Raw genomic sequence first — 18,292 nt, forward strand, 5'->3', positions numbered from 1 at the left:
ACTTATATTTTTATCACAAAATTCCTTCATCTCCCAGGGAACTACCAATCAAAGATAGAGTCAAGGATATATTTTAATGTAATTATAAAACTAAAGGTTCTAGTTTTACAACTCTAACAATATTTATCAAGCGAAGTGAAATAGAATAGTCAATAAATTAGTCTACTAGAATTATTTTAGATTGACAGATGATTTAATTTGGTATCATATCTCAATCATTTACATATGCACGCATGTGTACATGTATATATCAAAGAATTAAGTCACAGTTCAGTGTTTTGATTTTATCTTCATGAGAGAGCTATAGACTATACTCTTGAACATCTACTTAACTTGAACAATCTACTTAAATAAACTGACTCCTCTAATTATTTACAGTATACAACAGTATTGTCCCCTCTATGTTCCTTTTATGTAAAATCTATGTCTAATCACTGTGCATAAAAGAAAATGTATGGTACAGAATTTGATGACAGTGAAAAATAAGAAGTTTAAAATGATCCCTCCTGTCTAGACACCATTTGAATCGTAGGCACTTGTTGTGGTACCATGTCACTGTCTTGTCAGCAGCCACAAATGTCTGATACCAACTGTCATTTCATTGGAAAATAATATCCCTTTGAAATTTTTCAATCAAGAACTTGCTGAAATTTTATTTTATTTTTATGTTTATTTTTTTTTAGAACTTGCTGAAATTTTAGGGGAAAACATCAGAACATGGTTCTTCCTTTAAGTACCAATCAATTTTCAGAATAACTCCAAATTTCTTAAAATTGTGTCTGCTTTTATTTAACATATAACTTTACTTTTATAAATCTTTCTTCTCTTACATATGACTCCCCAAGAATTACATCTTTAGTCTTCTGCTTTTTGAATATAATATATAGTAATTCCCAATGAATCACTTATTTCTCTACTTTCAATTTTATACTTAAAAAATAATTGGGAAATTTAATATAAAAATAAGCTCCTTTCTAAGGCCATGTTTGCCTGTTTTGACACCTTGCTATATGTTTCATCAATTCCTTAAACTCAACATGTGGAATTGGACTAGAACTTCAACCTTGGTTAGGAGGAAATAACAAAAACAAAACAAAACAAAACAAAACAAAACAAAAAAACCTCTTCTGTGTTAAACAATTAGACAGCAGACAAAACATAAGTAACATTTTTCAAATACTGGACAACAAGCAACATAGGACTATGACCCCTGGCATAAGTGAACCACAAAAAAGATGAGCCCTTCAATTGTACCAAACAACAAAGGAGGGTTAGCTGTAATGGAATCAAGCCATCTTGCCAAGTTGCAGAGATAGAGACCAAATTTTGGGAGCAGTCAAGAAAACTAGATTTGACAGGTCAGAATAAGAGAGCGGAGTGGGTAGTTGCAGAGACACACAACTCTGTAAAACCTCAAAGAATCTCCCAATTCTGTCACTGAGTATTGCTCTGTACATTTCATGAGAAGAAAATACCAGAAGCCTTGGAAAGAGCTACAGGAAAGGAGTAGAAAAGTTCCTGGAGCTCTCACAGGGCTGAGGATAACTCATGTGTCCACTTGCCAGTGTGGAAAGATCTAGTGATACACAGGGCATTAAGTAGAGTCCTCAGGATACTGCCTTAGTTTTGAAGCTAAATTAAGTATAAAAATTTCCCAAGACTTTTCTTACCAAGCTTAAAAACAAAGGACTTGGTATATTAACAGAGCATACATTCATGTAATTGGATTGCTAGAAAATGAAGGACACAGAGTAAGAACAAAATATTTGAATAACAAATAGCCAGAATTTTCCCAAGTTGCTAAAAAGTATATACACACAGATTCAGGAAAAATAAGAGTCCAAAGTAGTATAAAAAAGTAAAGCAGGCTACGGAGCCTGGCTGGCTCAGTCAGTGGAGCGAGGGACTCCTGACCTCAGGGTTGTAAATTCAAGTGAAATATTTGTAACACATATATGTGATAAAGGACATGTAAGTTGAATATCTAAATAATCTTACTACTCCTTAGTATGAAACCAAGTAACTTAATTAAAATGGGGTTTTGATTTTATCATACATTTCACCATAGAAGATAAACGAACGGAAAATACACAGGAAAGGACGCTCAACATCATTAGTCATTAGGAAAACACAAACCAGATCACATATGATAGCACTACATGCTCAGCAGAATGGCTGAAATTAATAAAACCAATAATACTAAGTTTTGTTGAAGATGAGGGACAAAATGATTGTAAGAAATGAAATGTGCCACTGCACTTTGGAGAGTGGTTTGGCAGTTTCTCAGAAAGTTAAACTTGACTTTCCTAATGATCCAGCAATTCCTCTTATAGGCACTTACCCAACAAAAATGAAAATATATGTTTACACAAAGAACTATATTTGAATCTTTAACACAGCTTTATAAATAATAGCCAAAACCTGGGCATAAAAACAAAGTGTAACTATTTTTACATCAGAGAATACTGCTCAAAGGTGAGAGGGAATGTACATTCATACAAAAGGCAGAGGAAATAAGAAGGTAGTAGGGAACATTTGAGTCCACAGACATCACACAGACAAAGACATATGGAGGGGTGAGAGGACGTGGCATTCAGTAAGTACCTATTAGATAATTGGATAAGTTACTGTTTCTCTTGTATTTGAGTCATTTGGTTTGAACATTGAGTCAGAAGATACAGGCAGCTCATGGTAGGATTCAGAATCTGATTTTCTTGTAATATTTATAAGTATTTTGACAGGGTAAGGAAAAATCTTGCACAATTGTTATGATGATTAAGTGTTTAACTGTGAAGACACAACAGTGTCTGGGACAAAGTAACCACTGCATAAATGCATGCTATTGTAATTATTAGGCCAAATAGATTTGTCTTTTAGAAAGATCTCTCATCCCAGAGTGTACAGGACACGTATGGGTGGATGCAGTTACACGCTGGGAAATAGTGGCAAGGCATTTTCAATCATTTACAATGGAGATATTGAAATCCTGAAGCATCTTCTGTCTTGCCTGGACACCTGGAATGTTCATCATTCTCTCCTGCTATGGTAAACTATCAAATCCTATCAATTTTTCTAGATGCATGTGAAAGTTTATATTTTTCAGTGAAGCTCATCTACACCACCATAATTTCAACATCATCTCTCCTTCGTAATATTATTCCATTGACTCGATACTTTTAGTGTTTATAACTCCATCTATTATATATATAATTTACATATTGATGATCTCTATCCAGTGACATAAGACAGTAAAGTAATGATTATGTTATGAATTCTAATGATTATGAACTACAAAGCAATGGCAGGTAAAACTTTTTAAATAATTTTCTTTGAAAAAATTAATTGTATCCACAAAAATATTTAGATTTTCAGTATTTAATTTAAAAAAACCTGCCTTTTTCTCAAAGGAACAGCATTGAATTAGTTATTATAATGGAAAAGAAAAGAGTAGGTGAACTATGGATAACAATCAATCATTTGAACTAAAGTAATTAATGATTTTGATATATTTTCATCGATAGAGAACAGAGATTTCAATAGACTGAAGTTTCCTTAAAAAAAAAAAAAGAAGGGAACCCTGGGTGGCGCAGCGGTTTGGCGCCTGCCTTTGGCCCAGGGTGCGATCCTGGAGACCCAGGATCGAATCCCACTTCGGGCTCCCGGTGCATGGAGCCTGCTTCTCCCTCTGCCTGTGTCTCTGCCTCTCTCTCTCTGTGACTATCATAAATAAATAAAAATAAAAAAAAAAGATGATTTTAGTCAAGTAAGTCAGGTGAGCTATAACTGCTATATAATTCTAGAAAAAAATAATGAATTCAAGATTTTTAATTTTTAAAATGTAGTTTGATTAAACAGCAATTCTGGCACAAATATTTTTGTTATGGTAAAATACACATACAATTTACCATTTTAACCACTTTCAAATGTGAAATTTAGCATTTACTTTACATTCACAATGTGTGAAAACCATCACTTCTATCTAGCTCCAAACATTTCTATCAACCCCGAAAGAAACCAACTATTATCTTCCCATCACTTCGTGCCCAGCCCAGCCCCTGGCAACCACAGATCTTCTTCCTGTCTCTATGTATGTGTCAGGGTGGATTTTTGATATAAATGGAATCATATAATATGTAACTTTTATGACTGGTTTCTTTCCCTCATTATAAAGTTTTCAAGCTTGATCCGTGTTGTAGCATGTGCTAGGACTTCATTATTTCTATGGCTGAATAATATTCTTTGTATGTATTATGTCACATTCTGTTTATCTGTTCCTCAGTTGGTGGATATTTGCATCCTTTCTACCTTTTGGCTATTGTGAATTTTGCTATGAACATCTACATACAATTTTTTGTTTGAGTAATAGTTTTCATTCTTTTGAGCAGATACCTAGGAGTGAAATTGCTGGGTCATATTGCCATTCTCTGTTTAATTTACTAATCATAAATCTTTCTATTAAGATGTATTCTTTGCTGTGTTGATATTATGGCTAGGGAATCTGATAGAGATTATATATATATGTGCAGGTACAACTTCACATACCAATTATTACTGTAACATATAGAGAGATATGTATCACAGATATGTGTATACATGTGTATATACATATATATGTCATATATGATAGGCCTGAAAAGTAATCTATGTTAATAGAAAATGTTTTCCTCATAATATGTATTATTAACTATAATGCTATTGATTAATGACTATATGCCAGACTTTGTATTAAGTACTAAGATTTTGAACATGAATAAGTCACCTTATACATGGTTCTTGCCTTAAAAAAATTAAATCTAAATGAATACAGAAAAAAATACAGGAGAGCTAGGGAGAAACGAAAGGTAAGTCTGATCCATAATGGGACAGATAAAAATCTTGTATGCGTTTAGAATTGAAAAACAAAATTTATGTGGCCTTTCAATCTGAAGATGCTTATATGAGGGGAGGATCTATTTAATAAGATCATTCTATTGCCAAGTTTCTAAAAAATCAAGAGCCAGGGCAAATGAAAGTTGGATGGCTTTGGAAACTAAAATAAACTAGCAAATTGTACTTACTGAACCTGGATCCAAACTGTATTCTGCCAATCTCCTCTGAAGCTGGGAACTGACTTTTCTGTATACTGGTTTCCAACATGGAATCACATTTCAGTTAGGTCCCCACCCAGATGGAAGCACAGATGCAGTAGTGGCTGAAAGATTCTTTTGAAACTAATAAGCTGGATTTCCTTGAGATTCAGGAACACTACATGAAAAGGTTTCCAACTTTGGATTTCTCGCAACTTTGTATCTCTCCTGCTGTTCCCTATGAAACTAGGAGAAGATACTAGAGTAGATTAGGTGGTTCAGATCATTTTACCACCCTGGTGAAGTTAAAATCCATAGCAGATGGATTTCAAATAAGCCTTCCACCTCAATACTGCATCTCAGTCTTCCAATCCAGATGTATATATTAGTACTCTTGATGCAATCACTAAAAGAAGTACTTACAGCTGTATAATCAGCTGCAAAATAACTTGGTGTAATTCACATGACTGGTTTATTTATTTATTTTTTAAGATTTTATTTATTCATTAGAGACAGAGACAGAGACAAGAGAGAGAGAGGCGGAGACACAGGCAGAGGGAGAAGCAGGCTCCATGCCAGGAGCCCGACGCAGGACTCGATCCCGGGACTCCAGGACCACGCCCTAGGCCAAGGGCAGGCACTAAACCGCTGAGCCATCCAGGGATCCCCACATGACTGGTTTATGACCAGCAACATCTCTGTCAAAATGACCATTGTGTGACTATTTAAATATTTTGGTTTTACTAGATTCTTCCCCTCAGGTGTTTAATAACTATCAAACAAGAATGAAGAGCTGGGGGGATCCCTGGGTGGCGCAGTGGTTTAGCGCCTGCCTTTGGCCCAGGGCGCGATCCTGGAGACCCGGGATCGAATCCCACGTCGGGCTCCCGGTGCATGGAGCCTGCTTCTCCCTCTGCCTGTGTCTCTGCCTCTCTCTCTCTCTCTTTGTGACTATCATAAATAAATAAAAATTAAAAAAAAAAAAAAGAATGAAGAGCTGGGTAAAATGGTGAAAAACTTCAAAGAGGTGGCCAGCATCCCTGACTTGGTTTATGTATACAAATTCTGACATGGGGGAACCCTGGGTGGCGCAGTGGTTTAGCGCCTGCCTTAGACCCAGGGCGCAATCCTGGAGACCCAGGATCAAATCCCACGTCGGGCTCCCGGTGCATGGAGCCTGCTTCTCCCTCTGCCTATGTCTCTGCCTCTCTCTCTCTCTCTGTGTGTGACTATCATAAATAAATAAAAATTAAAAAAAATTAAAAAAAAAACAAATTCTGACATGGGCATATAATAAATAAGTAGCATCTATAAGCATTTTGTATACAGATAGAGAATGTTGCTATTACCTGTTTATATTTTTTCTTTCTCTTGATTGAATGAAAGTTACTTAAGGAGAGTTTGTTTTTTTTCTTTTTTTTTTTTTTTTTATCCCAAACCCCACAAAAGTCCAACCTACTGGTGATAGATAAATGATCAATTAAGAATGAGTGAATTCAGATGAAAATTCTAGGTATCTTAATGGTTTCTAGTGATGACTTTCAGGTTCATGTATCTAAACTCTTCTTTCCATTTTCAGACAACATGCTATTTATAATGGGCTTATTCATACTACATTGATATTAATCTTTTACCAGAATGATTTAATCATTAATGATTAAAAATGGTTTTTTTTGTATAAAACATTTAATGTTAACCTACAACACAATGGGAACTTTTATGAAAAAAATTTAAAGTACACTAGATTTCTTCAGTAAATTATCACGTAAACTATTCAGGCGCAGTACCAAGTTGGGACACTGTATCTTTTGTGGAGGGTTTTCCTGTTTGCTGCATTCCTCACAAGTCCTAAAAAAAAAAAAAAAAAAAAAAAAAGGAAACAGTTGCAAAGTGGAGCTCCTTGTTCAAGCACCAGGTAATACTCCCCTGATTTTGCATTCTGGGGGTTATCACTCTTTCCTCCCACAGTTATTTTCTGAAACTCTTTCCTTGGTCTTGGCACCATTAGCAATTTTCATAATGTCTGCTCAGCTGAAGATTCTAGGTTCCTTATTATTTTTTAAGAGATATTCTCTGATCATTTTTTATCCAAACATCACAGTGGAGGCAAGCAAGGACAAAAGAAGTATTTGCTGCAGGAAATTCTGCAGAAGTGGAAGAAAAGACCAGAAATGCCCCACTAACTGCAGAAATTCAACGGACTCCAACTGGGTGTCTTTGCTTGGTCATTTCCCATGTCATTCAGTTGAATCTACAACGTCAGTTTTGGGATGCAGAAGAGAACTTGAAACAAGTGTTTTGTTTTTGTTTTTTTTTTTTTAGGCTGATGGCTTGCTCTTTGATAAACAGCTGAAATAACCCGGAGGTGATCTGGAAATGAGCGAATCCTTGCAGATCATCGGCTTCTCAGTATTTTCTCCCTTGCAGGTCCCATGGAGTTCCGAGGTCCTTGGGAGTAACAGATTGTACTGGCTTTAAGTGACAAAATGTGCATCCTTCCTGGAGGAGGAAGGGAGATGACACCTATGCAGCAGCCCTACGGTAAGGAGACAGGAATGGGGTCTGAGCAAAGCAGGCTTGTTTCCACATGGACTAGGAAGGAACATGTGCTTCAGATAAAACTTCCTGAAACCTAAAGTAAATGGGTAGGCCATCCCAAGAACCGTACCGACATACGCTTTTTCTTAACAGTCTGGCATCTGACCTCCTTCCCTGAACAAGTATTGAAAGGCCAAGAGACATAACGTGCACGTTGTAGAATAAGATGCAGACTGAATTAAGGAAAAAGTTTTACAACTTCCCAAAGATGTGTGGGCAAAACACCCAAAACAATACCCAACCTAGAGAAGGCCCTTAATATCCTGCCCTTCTGTGTACTGCCGGGGAAATAGCTATGAGTTTGACAGGGAGGGAGACTCAAAGTTATGTGGGAAAATTCCTCTTTGCATGGTTGTAAGCATGAAGCAGACTTCACATAAGGCTGAATAGAGAACATGCTTTATCCTGGTATCCATTCCAGATACCTTTCATGCCAATAGACAGTGACTTCCCACTCATCTGGCCTTGAGGCAGCAGTAAACAAAATGGAATAATCGGCAGCGAGGAGCAGAATTAAATTAAATTTTCCTAGAGATGGTGTTTTAGACATCTGTGCCAAGACCACTGGGTAATTCCCGGGCTCCCTAGGTGGTGCCTTGTGAGGTTCCTTATTCTGTCCCTTACCCATGTTTACCCCAACCACTGTGGGATGCAGAGGAGAAGCCACGTACATCACTGCTACCTAAAAGAGAAAGAGTTGCCCTTAGATTTTAGGGAAGCAAGAGAGAAAGCCTTTGGAGACTGCAAATCTACCACGTTATGTTTTATCTTGATATGAAGCCTGGCCTCAAAGCATGCTAGGCTCCAGTTACTTCAGTAGGTTGCTGTGTTACAAGTCTGCACCAGTCTAGCTATAGAACACTTTGGAATATTTGCCAGCTCATGCTGACATCTGTTAATAATACATGGCATGACCCATGTACCCATTACCATAAACTCAACCAAAGAAGGGACATCCATCCAGAGGTTAAAAAACCCCTATTACCTCAAAACAGCAATAGAGGGAGAGGATTAAAACCTGCCTCCAGCAGGTGGCTATATCAGAAACTAACTGTACCTTCCAGCAGTTTACACACACCTGGAGTTCTGTCTTGGCTCCCTTCAAGGTTTCTAGTTCTATCCTTGAACCACCACCACCACCACCACCACCCACTTCTCCCACTGATACAGGCAGGGCACCATCATGGGGTTCTGCTGGTTCTACCATTGACCCTGCTAGTCCTTTGATAAGGCACCAAGATTGGCAATTCAGGAACACTCGGGGCTGGGCAGGAAGAGCACGTACACATCAGAAGAGGAATGAAGAGCTGCTATCCTTTGGTTCAGATTGCATAGTAACCATCTAGTACAGAGTCCAAGGGACAACTGCAGTTAATGAGTATACACAGAGTTCACACTGCATATATGGGGATATCTGTACAGAGACTTTGTGGGGCAATGAACTCCAGATTTCTCCCAATACTCCAAGCGAGGCGCATAGATGGTAAGAAAGGACAGCAAGAGTTGGACCAAAAAGAACAACCTCTCTAGGAATGTGAGAGGGACAATGGCAAAAATAAGCACAAACCAGCCCAGGTCACCTTTATTACACTCTTGTGGGCTAAGGAGCCCAGAGCATGAATTCATGGGCTTAAGAATTGGCTCTTTATCAAATAAAGTTAAAAAAAAAAACCCAGCTATGTTGTGGGACTCAGGAAATTTAACAAAACCCCCTACCCCTGGACAAGCAGAGCAGGACTGACTATTTTGGGCTGCACCCACCTTGTGCTGACCTGCTTATTACTTAGGGGCACAACATTGTCAGTCTCATTCCTTTGGTCATTACAAAGCAACAAAAAACATTTAGAAGTTATTCATAAAATGTGGGAAGTTCAAGGAACATCTCTCTTCTGTGCCTCTTCTCTGGTGGTGGGAGAAGCAAGTCGTCAGGAGATGCTGCAGTAGTAGCTGGTTGATAGATGTTTTTTTCCACTTTTATTTTTCATAAAAGCAAGGATGAATGAGAACTAGTGGGAATGTCCCCTTCCCCAGTTGGGACAATGACTGGGTCGAAGTCCTTCGACCTTTCTTTGGAAGGTGTGTGGTGCAGAGGCAGTAGGGAAGGGTGGGCTTGCCAGTGGGAACGTTCACTGCTGACCTTCGCACACACACACACAGGTGGTGACTCTTTTGGGCTGCATGGTTTCTGATCCTCCCTTAGGATACAGCAATCTTAAAAAAAATATTGTATTATAATAATAATATGAATTTCTCTCTCGGTTTTTGTTTGTTTGTTTGTTTCTCCATTTCGTTTAGGGATTAGGAGGGGAAAGGGAAGAAAAATGTCATTCATCTTTCAGGTCCTGAACAGAGAACTTCTGTGTGGCTAAGTCTGGCCTCCTGAAGTGTGGGGGTGTTGGGCCACTCCTCTGAAGGGACGCAAGGCAGCACCCGCCGGGGAAAGTTGGCTTCAATCTGAAACTTTTCAGGGCTTTCTTTCAAGGAGAAGAAGTAGTCATGGATTACTGTTAGAGACTGTGAAAAGTGGAATCATCTCTCTACTCGAGAATCATTGGCTAATTTGAAAATGATCTTGACACTTTCAGGGTCATCAGGGGAAGGCTCTGGGGGCAGATACTCCAGCTTCCCCTCCTTTTCCTCTTGTAGATTCCGCGCACCTCTCTCCTCTGCCAACTTTTGCTGTTGCACCTCCTCCTCCTCCTTGCGCCCCTTCAGCTCTGGCTCCTCCCGTGTCTTCCTTTCCTTCTCCTGGTCAGCCCTGAGAGAGGCCAGATAGGCCTCGTCTTTCTGTTGTCGCAGGACCTGGGTCTGATTTCGTTCTTCCCTTTCAAGGCGTTCTGACACGAGGTAAGTCTGGTTTGCATCCATGATACATGTCAGCTGGTTAATAAGGTCATCGGGTCCCACTGCAGTCGTTCTCTGATCCTTCAGCATAATCAAGGCCAGGAATGGATAGGTGTTCCCTCCTAAACCCTGCAAGACCCTATATCCCTCAGGTTTATTTGCGGAGCATGCCCAGCGAAGCATCCTAGTGTTTATTAGGGAAATAACTTCAGGGCCCAGAGTGTGTTGCAACAGAACTCATCGGAGTCCTGGGGATCATCTCCATGAAGACAAACCAAAAGCAACCAAAGCTCCCGCTTGGCATCGTTAAGTGCCTGGCTGTACGTTCCCTGGTGGAAGGCAGGGTGTGCCCTCCCATATTTCTCTTCAAAAGAGAGCATAAATGAAACAATGTCCCCAACGGGGTCAGTGACCCAGCTGCGAGGGGCAAACCTAAATATATCAAGTATTGTGTAGGTAAATCGGAATGGAAGCATTATTAAGTAATAACCCCATCCAGGCAGCCCCCTTGGCTGTGGTCTTGCAATAGCCTAACTGTAGAGCCTGTGCTCAACTGTATTAACTTGCAGGGGTCAGGATGGAGGTGGGTTGAAAACATCTGGCACACCCTCTTGTTCATTCAATCGGTCCTGTACAGCAGCCTCTATGTCCCAGTAATGCTGTTCCAAGGGATGGCGGCATTGATCCATAGTTGCTATGCCAGTTAGATCCTGAAACTGCAGCAGTTTCTCTGTCTGCTCCTGGGTTATATCCGGCTCCTCAGGCGCTGCCATTTGGCCGCCGCCTCTACGCTTCTTAAAGGAATGATTTGATTACCTCTTATTGTAACATAATTTCCTGTTTTGATTTTCATACTCTGGGTGTTTTGTTTTGTTTTGCCTGTTTAAAAATTTTCCTCTAATTAAGTTGCTGATTTTAAAAATACATTACTCAAGGTTGCTTTTTCTTTGAACAGAATGAATAACAGTGCAGAATGACCACATTTAAAAAAAAATTACGCTTGAAACAGTACTTAATTCCATGTTATTTGCCATATTCAATTCGGTTTTCTTTTGTTGCTTAGCCCTATAAGACTACCTTTATATAAATAATATTTCCTTTCGAGCACTAGCCATATGAATTAACAAATGTCATACCTGAACTCTGACTGAATCATATTAATTTTGTCTTAATAATTATGTAAAAAATAATTATGTATATGTGCATACTTTTTTGTGGGGAAGGAGTGTAGAATAAAAGAAAGAATGAAAACAGATCCAGAATATTTTTTCATTAATGTATCTTGAAAAAATTAAAATGTACTTGTCCATACAAGTACATCTTTATTAAGATGAAACTTTGTTCATAATAAATAATTCTGCTATAAAACGTCTTAAATCCATAAGCTTTGTCAAAATGGTAAAATTGCTGAATAAACTGGCAACATAACTGGAAAGAAAACACAGACCTATGCACACAAACACACATTAAATAAGTAGCCATGAAGTCACAGTTTGACCCAGTGAAGAATTTAAAACTAGAAGCAAAAGGTAGTCCTTTTATAAATTGCTGATCTCCTCATACACCTTGTTGCTACGTTAGTTGTTTTGCTTAGGAAAGAGGATCATTCTGACAGCTACAATTTGTGTTTCTCTATAAAATTGGAGTTGAAATATTATCAGATATTCTTATGATCTGTTTGATATTTTTAAGAGTATTATTTATACAATATTGAAATAATGAGGAGACATCTAGTCACATGTTTTTTATTTACCAAAATTGGGCATCTTCTATTACCTCCATGGTGGCATCCAAGCCATTTCCCAGTTGGCTTTGTTTAGAGAGGTAAAATTAACTCATTCTCTCACCATCAAATGCCTAAAAGCCCAACTGGGAAATAGAGAGTAAGTAAGACCAAGAGAGATGATATTTATTGTCAAAAGGGATAACAGCTTAATAACTTAGTTATGACTTCTATAATAAATAAGTTTGTATTACATAGATATCACATATGTAATATTTAAATATTACAAACATGTTACTTATATAATGTATAAATATATAGTTACTCATATATATTAGTATATGTATCAATTGTATATAGATAGCATTGCTATTTCTTATATATATACCTACACACACAGAAGTATATATTGCATATGCCCTGTTTGTGTGTGTGTGTGTGTGTGTGTGAGTTAGGAAAATGTTAAAACAAGATCTCAATTAGAAATTCAGGTCCTAAAGACCATTCTAAGACATTATACTTTATTTGCTATGTGAGTTGTGTCTTGGAGCAATACTTCTGAAAGTTTGTTGCTTAAAGGAAGCATTGTGCTATACATTCCTACCTTAATGCCAGTTAATAAGTGAGGTAGGGGAAAGCGTCCATGAAGCTCCCTGGAACCTATTTGCTATACTACTCTAGGAACACTTTTAGTTATCTAAGCCCTCCTTATTGTTGTTATTTTTGACTTCATATATCTAGGGATCAATATATACGAAGTCATCTTTAACATCTGAGTACAACTCTGTTCCCATTATTCACTCACAGTCCTAAACACGGGATTTGGCGATTTAGCAGGTATTCCTTGAGTGCCTACTGTTGGTCTAGGTACTGAGTGAGCTATGGCTGGAAATACAATGAAGAGATTCCCATACTCATGAACTTAATAGTTTAAGGTAGACAAGGAAATGATCATATAAAATGCAAAATATAAGTGGCAGCATCTATAAATATAGAAAGCAGGTATTTCCTTAACTTTGAATGGCCAATCTGCATATATATGCAGCCCTCTGGACTGAGACCTGCAGTGCTCTGGAATTCAGCCAAGCCCAGAAATGATTTATTCTGGAAATTTGCTCACAGAGATGGGACTCAAAACATGTGGCTGATTCATTTTTGAAAACTTTTATTGAAGATGTAGAGACTTTTTACCTTTATTTACTTTTAGGTAGAAGTCAAATATTTCTGAGGGCTGTGGATTACTGCAAACTGAGTTTTAAACTATCCAATGGTGTTAAACTTGATCAGATGCTCTGAAAAGATAGCATGAAGTTTTTTTTTTTTTTTTTTTTTAGATAGCATGAAGTTAAAAGTAAATTGAAAGACTGTAAACCTATTACTGTTTTCAATTTGAATGTTAGTTTGTGATTTGAAATTAGTGTGGAAGAAAAAAACAAATATCCAGTGATTAAAACTCAGAGCAGCATTGCTAAAACATTGCTCCAGAGGGGAGGGCTATGAAAATCCTATACAAATACATTCAAGAAGAGGTTTAGTTTTAAAAGGCAACAAAGGCAGTAAAATGTGTATTTTTCCATTCACAGTGTAAACTCTTTTAAATGCTCTTTAGCTACTTGCTTATCATATCTACCAGAGTTTAATGTAGAGAAACATGCTGAGTAGAAAAGTGAGCCCACATGAAGGAGCCTGGAAATGTTATAGAGCAAAGCTTTTTCAAAAAGTATTTATTTTCTATATGGCCAACAGCAGAAAGGCATGGGACACTATGGTGTACAGAGAGTTAAACTGTGTGCGTGTCTGGGGGTGGGGTGGCAAATGTAAGAAGAAATACTAATTCTGAGCCCTCAAAAACCTTTCCACTTTTCTGATAGCAAACTCTATTTGAATATGCATGTTCAGCCTCTCCTAAGAGAAATCTTGTTCCTAGCCAAGAAAGGTAATGTCATATCAATCTAAACATTCAGCTATACATTGAATGTGCTGATCTGGTCATTAGGAACAAGGATACTGGTTACACATGCACTATTTCTGTTACCTGTTTCCTAAGAGATATCAAGATAATTGCTTTTTGTGCTTCAGTAATATTCTATGCATAATATTTCACTTGCTGCATTATTTTATAAGTATCTACCTCTGTATATATCTCTCTGCTTGAGGACGGGTACTCTTAATTGTCTTTCTGTTTGCAACACCTAACTCAGTGCTTGGCAGAAGGTTGGCACATGCTGTTTAATTCAAGGAATGACTATGTTTTTTGGCAGGCCAACTTCCTCTATAACTCACCAAGTACGGTTTTCTTTCTTTAAAGACTTTCTAAATAGAATGTATAAGTTAAAGGGCAAGAATTAATTATTAACAATTTGCCTAAGAAATTAAGTCTCTAGATGGCATAAATCATATGCTATCAGTAACATTCATGCTTCTGTTGAAAACCTATCAACCCTTCTACAATTTCAACTTACAATCTAAAATGTGAAAATATTCAGCTGGAGATGATCAAACCCACTGGGCTGGACAGAGCAATAGGTCAGCACCTTTGCCCACATCCACAGCCTGGAGGTGTTAGAAGGTAAGCAGCGCCTTCATCATTCTGGCAATCTATTTTAGTCTAAGTCTACATCAAAAGCCTGTCAGGGCTCAGTGCTGATAACAAAGCACTATCGCTTTTCAAAGTGACAGAGCATAGTGACATATCAACACTAGGACTTAAATGAAAAACCCCTTCTAATTTAATGGGGAATCTGCTGAAGCTGTATTCAGCCCAGAATCCTGGTTTTCAATTAAAACTTTTTCAGGGGATCCCTGGGTGGCTCAGCAGTTTGGTGCCTGCCTTTTGCCCAGGGCGTGATCCTGGAATTCCGGGATCAGGTCCCGCATTGGGCTCCCGGCATGGAGCCTGCTTCTCCCTCTGCCTGTGTCTCTGCACGCCCCCGCCCCCATGTGTATCATGAATAAATAAATAAATCTTAAAAAAAAAAACTTTTTCATAGCAAGAGAAAAGTTTGGCATATCCTTTCCTTTTTTGAGGCAGTTATGGAATTGTGTGGAGAAGACAGTAGTATGGTGTAGAGATGGCCCGGTACTAGCTAAGTACGTATGAGCCCTTCTCATCCACTAATTGCAGTTCCAACAGTATAACAAAAGTCTTACCTAAAACTCATACTGCTGAAAAGATCCTTTCTCTCAACACAACTTTTCTTCAATGAATGTTTTTTTCTGACACAGAGCATAAGAAGACAAAGGGGAACAATATATCAATTACTTACTACCTGCTTGTGCCAAGTACTATCAGTATAGGGAGGGGAAGGGGCTCTCACCTATGTTATTTCATGTAAATATTACCTATGCTATTTCATTCCTACTAAGGTATAGAATGTAGATGTCTATTTTCATGTTTTGTTCATACAGAAAAAGAAACACATGAGTAATTAAGCAGCTTCTGTATGGTCACACACCCATTAAGGGGTAGAGTTGCAATATGCCCACCTAGTCTTTTATATTAGCTACAATATTGCTAAAATTTAAAAGTGGAGAACTATGGATAACATCAACATGCTGACATAATTAAACATTTATTTATTTATTTATTTATTTATTTATTTATTTATTTAATGGTGTTTCTCACTTGCACTTTCCTTTTTTAAAAAAGATTTCAGGGATCCCTGGGTGGCGCAGTGGTTTGGCGCCTGCCTTTGGCCCAGGGCGCGATCCTGGAGACCCAGGATCGAATCCCACGTCAGGCTCCCGGTGCATGGAGCCTGCTTCTCCCTCTGCCTGTGTCTCTGCCTCTCTCTCTATCTCTCTGTGACTATCATAAATAAATAAAAATTAAAAAAAAAAAAAGATTTCATTTACTTATTCGAGAGCGAGAGAGAGGGGCACAGACACAGACAGAGGGAGAAGCAGGCTCCCCGCAGGGAGCCCGATGAGGGACTCGATTCCGGGACCCTGGATCACGCCCTGAGCTGAAGGCAGACACTCAACCGCCGAGCCACCCAGGCGTCCCTCACTTGCACTTTCCTTAAACGAATTTCTTGAAACATATATCTTAAAACAAGCTTCGTTTTTTGGGTATCTTTTCTTAAAGGTTTTATTTAAATTCCAGTTAGTTTCAGGTGATTAACAATTACATGAAGACCTAAAACCGTAAGAGTTTTAGAAAAAAACAGGGAAAAAATATCCCTGATATTGGTCTTTGCAATGACGCATTATATATGACACCAAAATTATAAGCAATAAAACCAAAAAAAAGTGAGATAATATCAACTTAAAATACTCTTGCACAACAAAATGAAAAGCAACCCATGGCAAGGAAAACGGTATTTGCAAACAGCACTTAACATCTAAAATATATAAGAAAATTCAACAGCAAAAAACAATCTGATTTAAAATGGGTAAAAGATTTGAATAGACTGTTTTCCCTGAAGAAGATATGCAAATGGCCAATATGTACATGAAAATGTCCTTAACATTACTGATCATCACAAAAGTGCAAATCAAAATCACAGTGAATGTTACCTCATACTTGTCAGAATGGCTATCAGGAAGATAAGTGATAACAAGTGCTGGTGGCAAGGATTTGAAGTTAAGGGAATCCTTGTGCAAGTTGGTTGGGAATGTAATTCAATATGGGTACTATGGAAGGCAATATGGAGGATGGAGGTTCCTCAAAAAATTAAAAATAGAACTCCATATGATCCAGCAACCACCCTATGGTTACATAACCAAAATAAAATAAAATCCCTCTCTGAAAGAGATTTCTGTATTTCCATGTTTATTGAAGCATTATTTACAATAGCTAAGACATGGAAACAACATACTATACATAAACAAATAGATGAATAAAGAAAAAATATATGAATATTATTCAGCCATTAAAAAGGGAAACCTGCTGTTTGGTTTTTTTCTTTTGTTTCGTTTTGTTTATTTTTTAAATTTCTTTTTATTGGAGTTCGATTTGCCAACATATAGCATAACACCCAGTGTTCATCCCATCAAGTGCCCCCCTCAGTTCCCGTCACCCAGTCACCCCAACCCCCACACCCACCTCCCTTTCCACCACCCCTTCTTCGTTTCCCAGAGTTAGCAGTCTCTCATGTTCTCTCGCCCTCTCTGATATTTCCCCACTCATTTTCTCTCCTTTCCCCTTCATGCCCTTTAACTATTTTCATATTCCCCAACTTAATGAGACCATATAATGTTTGTCCTTTTGTGTGTGTGTGTGTGTGTGTGTGTGTGTGTGTGTGTGTGTGTTCCATCCTTGGAACAAAAGGATGATTTATTTATTTATTTTATTTTTTATTGGTGTTAAATTTGCCAACATATAGAACAATACCCAGTGCTCATCCCATCAAGTGCCCCCCTCACTGCCTGTCACCCAGTCACCCCCACCCCTGCCCACCTCCCTTTCTACCACCATTTGTTCGTTTCCCAGAGTTAGGAGTCTCTCATGTTCTGTCCCATTTCTGATATTTCCCACTCATTTTTTTTCTTTTTCCCTTTATTCCCTTTCACTACTTTTTATATTCCCCAAATGAATGAGACCACATAATGTTTGTCCTTTTCTGATTGACTTATTTCACTCAGCATAATACCCTCCTGGTCCAGCCATGTCGAAGCAAATGGTGGGTCTTTGTCGTTTCTCAAGGCTGAGTAATATTCCATAGTATACACAGACCACGGTTTCTTTATCCATTCATCTTTTGATGGACGCCGAAGCTCCTTCCCCAGTTTGGCTATTGTGGACATTGCTCCCATAAACACTGGGGTGTAGGTGTCCCAGCGTTTCACTGCATCTGTATCTTTGAGGTAAATCCCCAACAGTGCAATTGCTGGGTCGTAGGGCAGATCTATTTTTAACTCTTTGAGGAAACTCCACACAGTTTTCCAGAGTGGCTGCACCAGTTCAAATCCCCACTGACGGAGTAAGAGGGTTCCCCTTTGTCCACATCCTCTCCAACATTTGTTGTTTCCTGTCTTGTGACTTATCCCCAATTCTCACTGGTGTGAGGTGGTATCTCATTGTGGTTTGGTTTTATATTTCCCTGATGGCCAGTGATGC

General features: G+C 38.3%; 1 protein-coding gene and 1 pseudogene across 1 annotated transcript in view; both read right to left on the minus strand.

Moving 5' to 3' along the window:
* Positions 1-18,292, minus strand: part of LOC140594267 (uncharacterized) — an 83,708-nt gene that overhangs the window by 56,400 nt on the left and 9,016 nt on the right. The window lies entirely within an intron of this gene.
* LOC140594270 (FAS-associated factor 2 pseudogene) lies at positions 172-17,139 on the minus strand (annotated as a pseudogene).

This window comes from Vulpes vulpes, chromosome 10, assembly GCF_048418805.1.
Source record: "Vulpes vulpes isolate BD-2025 chromosome 10, VulVul3, whole genome shotgun sequence".
Taxonomy (NCBI): Eukaryota; Metazoa; Chordata; class Mammalia; order Carnivora; family Canidae; genus Vulpes; species Vulpes vulpes.